The sequence below is a fragment of the Meles meles genome, unplaced genomic scaffold, assembly GCF_922984935.1.
Source record: "Meles meles unplaced genomic scaffold, mMelMel3.1 paternal haplotype, whole genome shotgun sequence".
NCBI classification, from domain to species: Eukaryota; Metazoa; Chordata; class Mammalia; order Carnivora; family Mustelidae; genus Meles; species Meles meles.
Window position 1 is genome coordinate 1 of NW_025721444.1, and position 7,500 is coordinate 7,500.

The following is a 7,500-nucleotide window of genomic DNA, read 5'->3' on the forward strand; positions in this document are numbered from 1 at the left end:
CCCTGGTCCCGCCAGCCATCGCTGGCTCCTCTCTTTCCGGCCATTCCCGGGGCTCCTCCGCAGCGGCAGGGTGCCTGGGCATAGGCTCCTGGGCCTGGGTGTTGAAAAGAAAATCGGAAGTTTCCCTGCCATTCGACCCTGGGCCCTGCAGAGTTTGTCCTTGCTACGGTTCTTCTGTCTTTCTTTTTCTTTTTCTTTTTTTTTTTTTAAGATTTATTTATTTATCTGACAGACAGAGATCACAAGCAGGCAGAGAGGCAGGCAGAGAGAGAGCAGGAAGCAGGCCTCCTGCTGAGCAGAGAGCCCGAGGTGGGGCTCGATCCCAGGACCCTGGGATCATGACCTGAGCCGAAGGCAGAGGCTTTAACCCACGGAGCCACCCAGGCGCCCCTTCTTCTGTCTTTTTAATCGCCTCTGGGATGATCAGGGATGGACTCCCTGCCTCTCAACCCCAGACTTCATGTCCCTTTGGAATTAGACATAAAACGGCCTCGCTGGTTTTCTGAGTCGGTGGCCTTGTCGTAGACACGACCTGCTCGAAGGGACCTGACCCTGAAAATCTTGGATTTCTTCCTTGCCCTTGGCTGTGTGGCAGACTTCCCATACGGAATGGATTGTACACCCCCCCACCCCCCCCACCCCCGTTCTCCTAGTGACCCTGATCCGACCTCTGGGAGCGTTTCCTCATTTTGTCTCTCTCTGAGCAACACCCTCTACCACTACCACCACCCCCCCCCCCCACCTCCCACTCCCGGCTGATCCCTCAGGCCTCTGTGTGTCCTTTGCCCTTGGGTCCCCTTCAGAGGGTGTTTCACAGAGTCTAGGGTTTTAATTTTGGTGACTTCCAACCCCTCCGTTTCTTTTTTTTACGGATCGCGCCTCAGGTGTCCAGTCTTAAACCCTCTTTGCCTGGCCCTAGATCCCCAGCTTTCCCCCTAGAATCCTCCCCCACACACACACACACACACACACACACACACACACACACACACACACACACGTGTGTTCCGGTGTTCTGTTTCCCATGGAAGTGTGAGATCCGTTTGGAGTTCACATTTGTAGGAGGGGTGAGATCTGCCTGTTTGGATGGAAGCTTTCCTCTTCCTCTTTCTTTCTTTCTTTCTTTCTTTCTTTTCCCTCCTTAAAAAAGAATGTTGTTGTTGTTGTTGTTGGTGGTGGTGGTGGTGGTGGTGGTAGGGAGGGAGGACGAAGGAAGGAAGGAGCGAAGGACCCGAAAGGAGGGTCAGGGAGAGGGAGGTGAGAAGCAGAGTCTCTGCTGAGTAGGGAGCCCCAGTGGATGGATGCGGGGCTCGATCCCAGGACCCAGAGATCATGACCTGAGCTAAAGGCAGAGACGTTTCACCGACCGAGCCACTCAGGCACCCCAGTTGTCTTGTTTCTTTGCCTGCCTGCCTGCCTGCATGTTGGGTCTGTGGATGTCTGATGACTGACTGTCCTCTGATTTCGTGGGGAGGTGGGCCATGTTTCCTCCTTTGAACGGCCTTTGCGCTTGGGCATATCTCTTTCGGTATCTGTTCCGTGCCATCGATTCATCGACCGACCGACCGTGTCTGTCTGTCTGCCAACATCGCAGGGTCTCCATGGCCTCTGCAAAGAAAGCATTCGACCAGGGGCGACTTTATTTCCGATTTTTGCTTTGTTTTCCTTTGTTGTGTTTGACAGACATCGCCATAGCGGTTCAAATTTCTTGGGCGTGTCAGCTCTGTACACCCACCCAGGGTGGCCCTGGAACTCAGGACCCCCACAGATCAAGAGTTGCCTTCCTTGGGGGTCCTCCGGACCGAGCCAGCTAGGTGCCCTGAAAGACGTGTCCTTGAAACACAGGTGTGAAGTCTGCGCCCATGAACTTTGCACTGGGAAACCTTATTTGGATCGTCACACTCTTGGGGAAATACTGCTGAAAGAACGTCGTGTAGCCAACGATGGAGGAACCGACTTGGGAGGAAAACCTTCTTTTCCAGGTTCTGCTGTTTGGTCAATTCTCTCGACTCAATAGGGGCCCAGCCTTCAGAGTCACAGTATTTGCTTGATGTCTCTCTTGTCTGCGTTTTCCTCGTGTACTTTTATAGTGAGTGCTCCGGATGGGATGGTTGACAGAGAACAGTTTACATCCCGGGGCATGTGTGTGTGTGTGTGTGTGTGTGTGTGTGTGTGTGTGTGTGAGAGAGAGAGAGAGAGAGAGAGAGAGAGAGAGAGAGGGAGGGAGAGGTGTGTGTGTGGGGGGGGGGCACGGCGGGGGTGAGATGGGTAGGGATTGTTGCAAAGTGGGATCAGGGATTCACGGAGGTGAGAAGGCGGCAAAGAGAAAGGCTTGGAAAGGAAGCCATGAAAAAGCCCATGTTCAAATGGTGAAGTTTCATGGGAGAAGAGTTACCTCTAATCAAAGGCATTCTTGCTGGACAGTAGCTTCTGCCCTCTCCGCTGGGGGATAGGAGGGCCAAGGTTTTGAAAGGTTCCTCCTGGGCTTTTGTAAAGCACAAAAGCGCCAGAGCACCTAGACAGGATGCTGCTGCTCTGTTGCCCTCTAGTGTCCTCTCCCCCTGCCACCGCTGTTTCTGTTTTCCTCTGACCCCACTTCCTGCCCAGGGGTGTTTATCTTGGATAGATAATGCTGCTGCTGCTGCTGCTGCTGCGCGCGCGCGTGCGTGCGTGCGTGTGTGTGTGTGTGTGTGTGTGTGTCTTCAAGGTTTTATATTTTTAGGTAATCTCTCCACCCATCCATCCAGCGTGGTGCTGGAACTCAGGACCCCCCCCCCCCCCCCCCCGCAGGTCAAGAGTCGCAGTCGTGTGGTCCTCAGAGGGAGCCAGTCAGGCGCCCCGAGATACGTGTACTTGAAAATCCAGCAAACAAAGAAAAGAACCAACGAATAAAGTTTTTTGTTTTTTGTTTTTTTTTCCTTCACAGGCCGGGGGAAGTTCTACGCCTTGTCCCCCCCCCGCCACACATCAGGGGATAGTTAGTTCATCATCAATATTTACCTCTTCTCAAGCACCGGCCCCTCCCCTCCCCGCCCCGCCCCGCCCCGCCCCGCCCCGCCGCCGTGTCCTAGAGTTGGACCGCGCGGCTGTTCCGGAACTGGATTTCTTCAGTGAATGGCTATTTTAACTCTCTCTCTCTCTCTCTCTCTCTCTCTCTCCCTCCCTGTTTTTTTTTTTTTTTTCTTCAAGATTTTATTTGTTTGACAGAGAGAGGTCACAAGTAGGCAGAGAGACAGACAGAGAGAGAGGGGGAAGCAGGCTTCCCGCTGAGCAGAGAGTCTGATGTGGGGCTCGATCCCAGGACCCTGAGACCATGACCTGAGCTGAAGGCAGAGGCTTCACCCCCTGAGCCACCCAGGCACCCCTATTTTAACTCTCTTCCTCCCCATTCCGTGCCGCCTCCCTGCCGTCCCACCCCCCCTCCACTGCCCCCCACCCCCGCCCCGGGGTTTATTCCGCTTTTGGTCACGGATGCCACGACCCTGCCTTGGCACCGATGTTCCCCACAGCTGTTTGTTGTCCTTAGACATCATCGTGGTACGGGCAGAGACAGGTTCAGTGAGCACCTTTCTGGGGGTGTGTGTCAGTCACCCCCTTTCCGTCCTCCCGAGGTGTCATCGTTGGCTTCAGAGTAGACCTCCTGCCCTTGAAATGCTAGGAAAAAAACGGTTCATCCGTTGTTGGTTTAGGAGTGCGCGCGTGTGGGATGCCTGGGGGGGGGGGGGGCCTCAGTAGATGAAGCCTCTGCCTTCAGCTCAGGTCACGATCTCAGGGTCTTGGGATCGAGTCCCGCATCGGGCTCTCTGCTGGACAGGGAGGCTACTTCCTCCTCTCTGTCTCTCTGCCTGCTCGTGATCTCTGTCTGTCAAATAAATAAATAAAATCTTCAACAACAACAACAACAACAACAACAACAACAACAACAACAACAACAACATTAAAGGAGTACTCGCGTGGGTCTCGGTTTTACAGTCCCTGCCCGGGGACATTTGTCTAAGTCCTCCCGGAGGCCCGGGCGCCCGCTTGCTCACATGCCACAGTGGGAAGCTGGTGCCTCCAGGCCTGCCGGGCCGCCGGGGGTGGGGGTGGGGTGGGGTGGGTGGGTGGGTGTGTGTGTGTGTGTGTGTGTGTGTGTGTGTGTGTGTCCCCCGTGGCGAATCGGGCCCCCCCCTTCCGGCGGCAGCGGCCCGGACGCGTTCCCCAAGTCTCCCCTGGGCGAGCTGGAGTCGCGCCGTGCCTGCCGTGAGCTGCCGAGGCTGACGCCCCGGGGCCGCGCGCCCCTCCGAAGTGGGCCGGGAGGGGATCGGGCGGCCTGGCGGCCGGCCTCGCGACTGTCACTGGCCCTGCGTTCCGGATCTGCCTCGGTGTCTTTCGTGGCGGTTGTCTGGCGGCACCTGGCGGCCGCTTTTATATAGCGTCTCCCCGCCGGAACGTGGGCGATGTCGGCAAGGGATGGCATTTGGCCGCGGTCCCCAAGCTGGAGTTCCGGGAGGCCGGCGACACTAGAGCGATCGTCCCCGCGGTCTCTGGGGCGTCGGCGCGCGATCGGCTCGCGGGAGATTGAAACCCCAGGTATATGGGGGAGCAGCGGCGCCGCCCCCGCCGTCGCCGCCTTCTCCTCCTCCTGGCTCTCGCGGAGGGGTGTTGGGGGCTTCCTGGAGGGGTCGACCAGCACCCGCCGGTGCCCCCTCCTCCGCCCGCCTGCCCGCCGGCGTGGGAATGGGAGACAGTGTGTGCGTGCGGTGCGAGGACGCCGTTCGGCCTGTGGCTCTGGTCGTTCATCGGGCCTTCCGTGTCCCACGTGTCCCTTGTGTCCCGTGTCACACTCGGGCGGTTGGGGACCGGCCCGAGCCTCGCCGGGAAGCCGGTGGATGGCGCGAGGGGTCCGTCCGCGGGCACGCGTGGGGTCCTGGTCGTCGCCCCCGATTTTCTCACCAAGTTTTCCGAGGCCCGCTGCGTAAGGTGGGGACCGGCTCGGACCGGCTCGGACCGGGCCGGGCCGGCCGTGCGGGCGGCGCCACGCCGCGAGGGGAGGCACGGGCCGCGATGTCCATGGAGGTCGGGCCATCAGGGGGCGCCTCCGCGGGTCCGCCCCCTCTCCCAGTCCCAGCCCGGGAGCCGGCGACCGCTCGGACCGGCTCGGACCGGCTCGGACCGGCTCGGACCGGCTCGGACCGTGGCGGCCGTGCGGCGCCACGCGGCGAGTGGAGGCACGGGCCGCGAGGGAGAGGGAGAGGGAGAAGGAGGCGAGGGCCGGCAGGTCCCTCCGCAGAACTTGATTTTTTTTTGAGGGCCGGCAGGTCCCTCCGCAGAACTTGATGATTTTTTTTTTGAGGGCCGGCAGGTCCCCTCCGCAGAACTTGATTTTTTTTGAGGGCCGGCAGGTCCCTCCGCAGAACTTGATTTTTTTTTTGAGGGCCGGCAGGTCCCTCCGCAGAACTTGATTTTTTTTGAGGGCCGGCAGGTCCCTCCGCAGAACTTGATTTTTTTCGGACCGGCTCGGACCGGCTCGGACCGGCTCGGACCGGCTCGGACCGGGCCGTGGCGGCCGTGCGGCGCCACGCGGCGAGTGGAGGCACGGGCCGCGAGGGAGAGGGAGAGGGAGAAGGAGGCGAGGGCCGGCAGGTCCCTCCGCAGAACTTGATTTTTTTTTTGAGGGCCGGCAGGTCCCTCCGCAGAACTTGATGATTTTTTTTTTGAGGGCCGGCAGGTCCCCTCCGCAGAACTTGATTTTTTTTGAGGGCCGGCAGGTCCCTCCGCAGAACTTGATTTTTTTTTTGAGGGCCGGCAGGTCCCTCCGCAGAACTTGATTTTTTTTGAGGGCCGGCAGGTCCCTCCGCAGAACTTGATTTTTTTTTTTGAGGGCCGGCAGGTCCCTCCGCAGAACTTGATTTTTTTTGAGGGCCGGCGGGTCCCTCCGCAGAACTTGATTTTTTTTTTGAGGGCCGGCAGGTCCCCTCCGCAGAACTTGATTTTTTTTTTGAGGGCCGGCAGGTCCCTCCGCAGAACTTGATTTTTTTTGAGGGCTGGCGGGTCCCTCCGCAGAACTTGATTTTTTTTTGAGGGCCGGCAGGTCCCCTCCGCAGAACTTGATTTTTTTTTTGAGGGCCGGCAGGTCCCTCCGCAGAACTTGATTTTTTTTTGAGGGCCGGCAGGTCCCCTCCGCAGAACTTGATTTTTTTTTTTGAGGGCCGGCAGGTCCCCTCCGCAGAACTTGATTTTTTTTTTTTTGAGGGCCGGCGGGTCCCTCCGCAGAACTTGATTTTTTTTGAGGGCCGGCGGGTCCCTCCGCAGAACTTGATTTTTTTTTGAGGGCCGGCGGGTCCCTCCGCAGAACTTGATTTTTTTTTTTGAGGGCCGGCGGGTCCCCTCCGCAGAACTTGATTTTTTTTGAGGGCCGGCGGGTCCCTCCGCAGAACTTGATTTTTTTTCTAAGTCCCGACTTGGGGACGACAGGCGGACCAGGGGAGGAGCTACCCGGCCAGGCCCGGGCGGCTCCACCTCCCTCGAGTCCGTGGTCGGTCCCGGCTGCCCGCTCCCCCACGCTCCAGGGGGTCGACCAGATGGCCCTGGGGGTTCCGTGGGGCGCCCCCCCCCCCCCGCTCTTTGCAGGGTAATGGAGCAGTGTTTGGGGCCAGTGGCCAGGCCACGGTCCCACGAGGTCCCGGTGACCCGTGGCTAGGCCCCGCCAGATGGCGTAGCTATTTTGTCCCCGGAAAGGAGCAGGTTTTGTTGCCAGGTAGGTGCTGACACGCTGTTTGAGTGACTCGCCTTAGCGATGTGGGCCTCTGGGTGCGTGCGGGGCTCTGGGCTTGGCCGTGGTGCCAAATCCGGCTCGGCCCTCGCTCGTTGGAGCCGTCCGCGTGGGCCTGTGCGCCGGCTCTCGTGCCCCCAGCTGGTCCCGGGCTGTGGTGCCACCTCTGGTCTCCAGCACCCGAGGGCGGCGTGGGCAAGTGGCGTGGGTCCTTTATCCCGTTCACTCCACGCTGTGGGCGCCCGGCTGCGGCCGTGGTAACCCCCGCTCCGTTCCGCAAGGCTCCGTGCCACGTGTCAGGCGTTCTCCTTGGGTTGCCCGGCTGCTCTTGCCCTGGGCTCGAGGGGTGCCGGCGAGGCTGAAAGCAGGTCCCTCTGGTCGGTTGTCGTCGCCAGGCGTTTCCCCCCTTGGGTTCCTCCTTGGGCACGTTTTCGCTGATCGATGTGGTGATGTCGCGTTCTCCCGGGCCGGGTCTAAGCCGCGTCAGACGAGGGACGGACATTCATGGCGAATGGGACCGCTCTTCTCGTTCTGCCCGTGGGCCCCTCGCTCCTCCTCCTCCTCTGCCACCCGCTGCCGTGGGGGGGTGTTGAGGGGAGGGTGCGGGGGGGTTTGTGGGCTCCGGCCCGACTCTGCTTTCCCACGGTTCTCGCCTCAGGGCGCCCGTGGGTGTGGGGTCCAGCTGACGCAGCGGACACTCTCGCTTGCCGCTCTCGGCTCCTTCACGCGGGGTGAGCCGCCCTCCC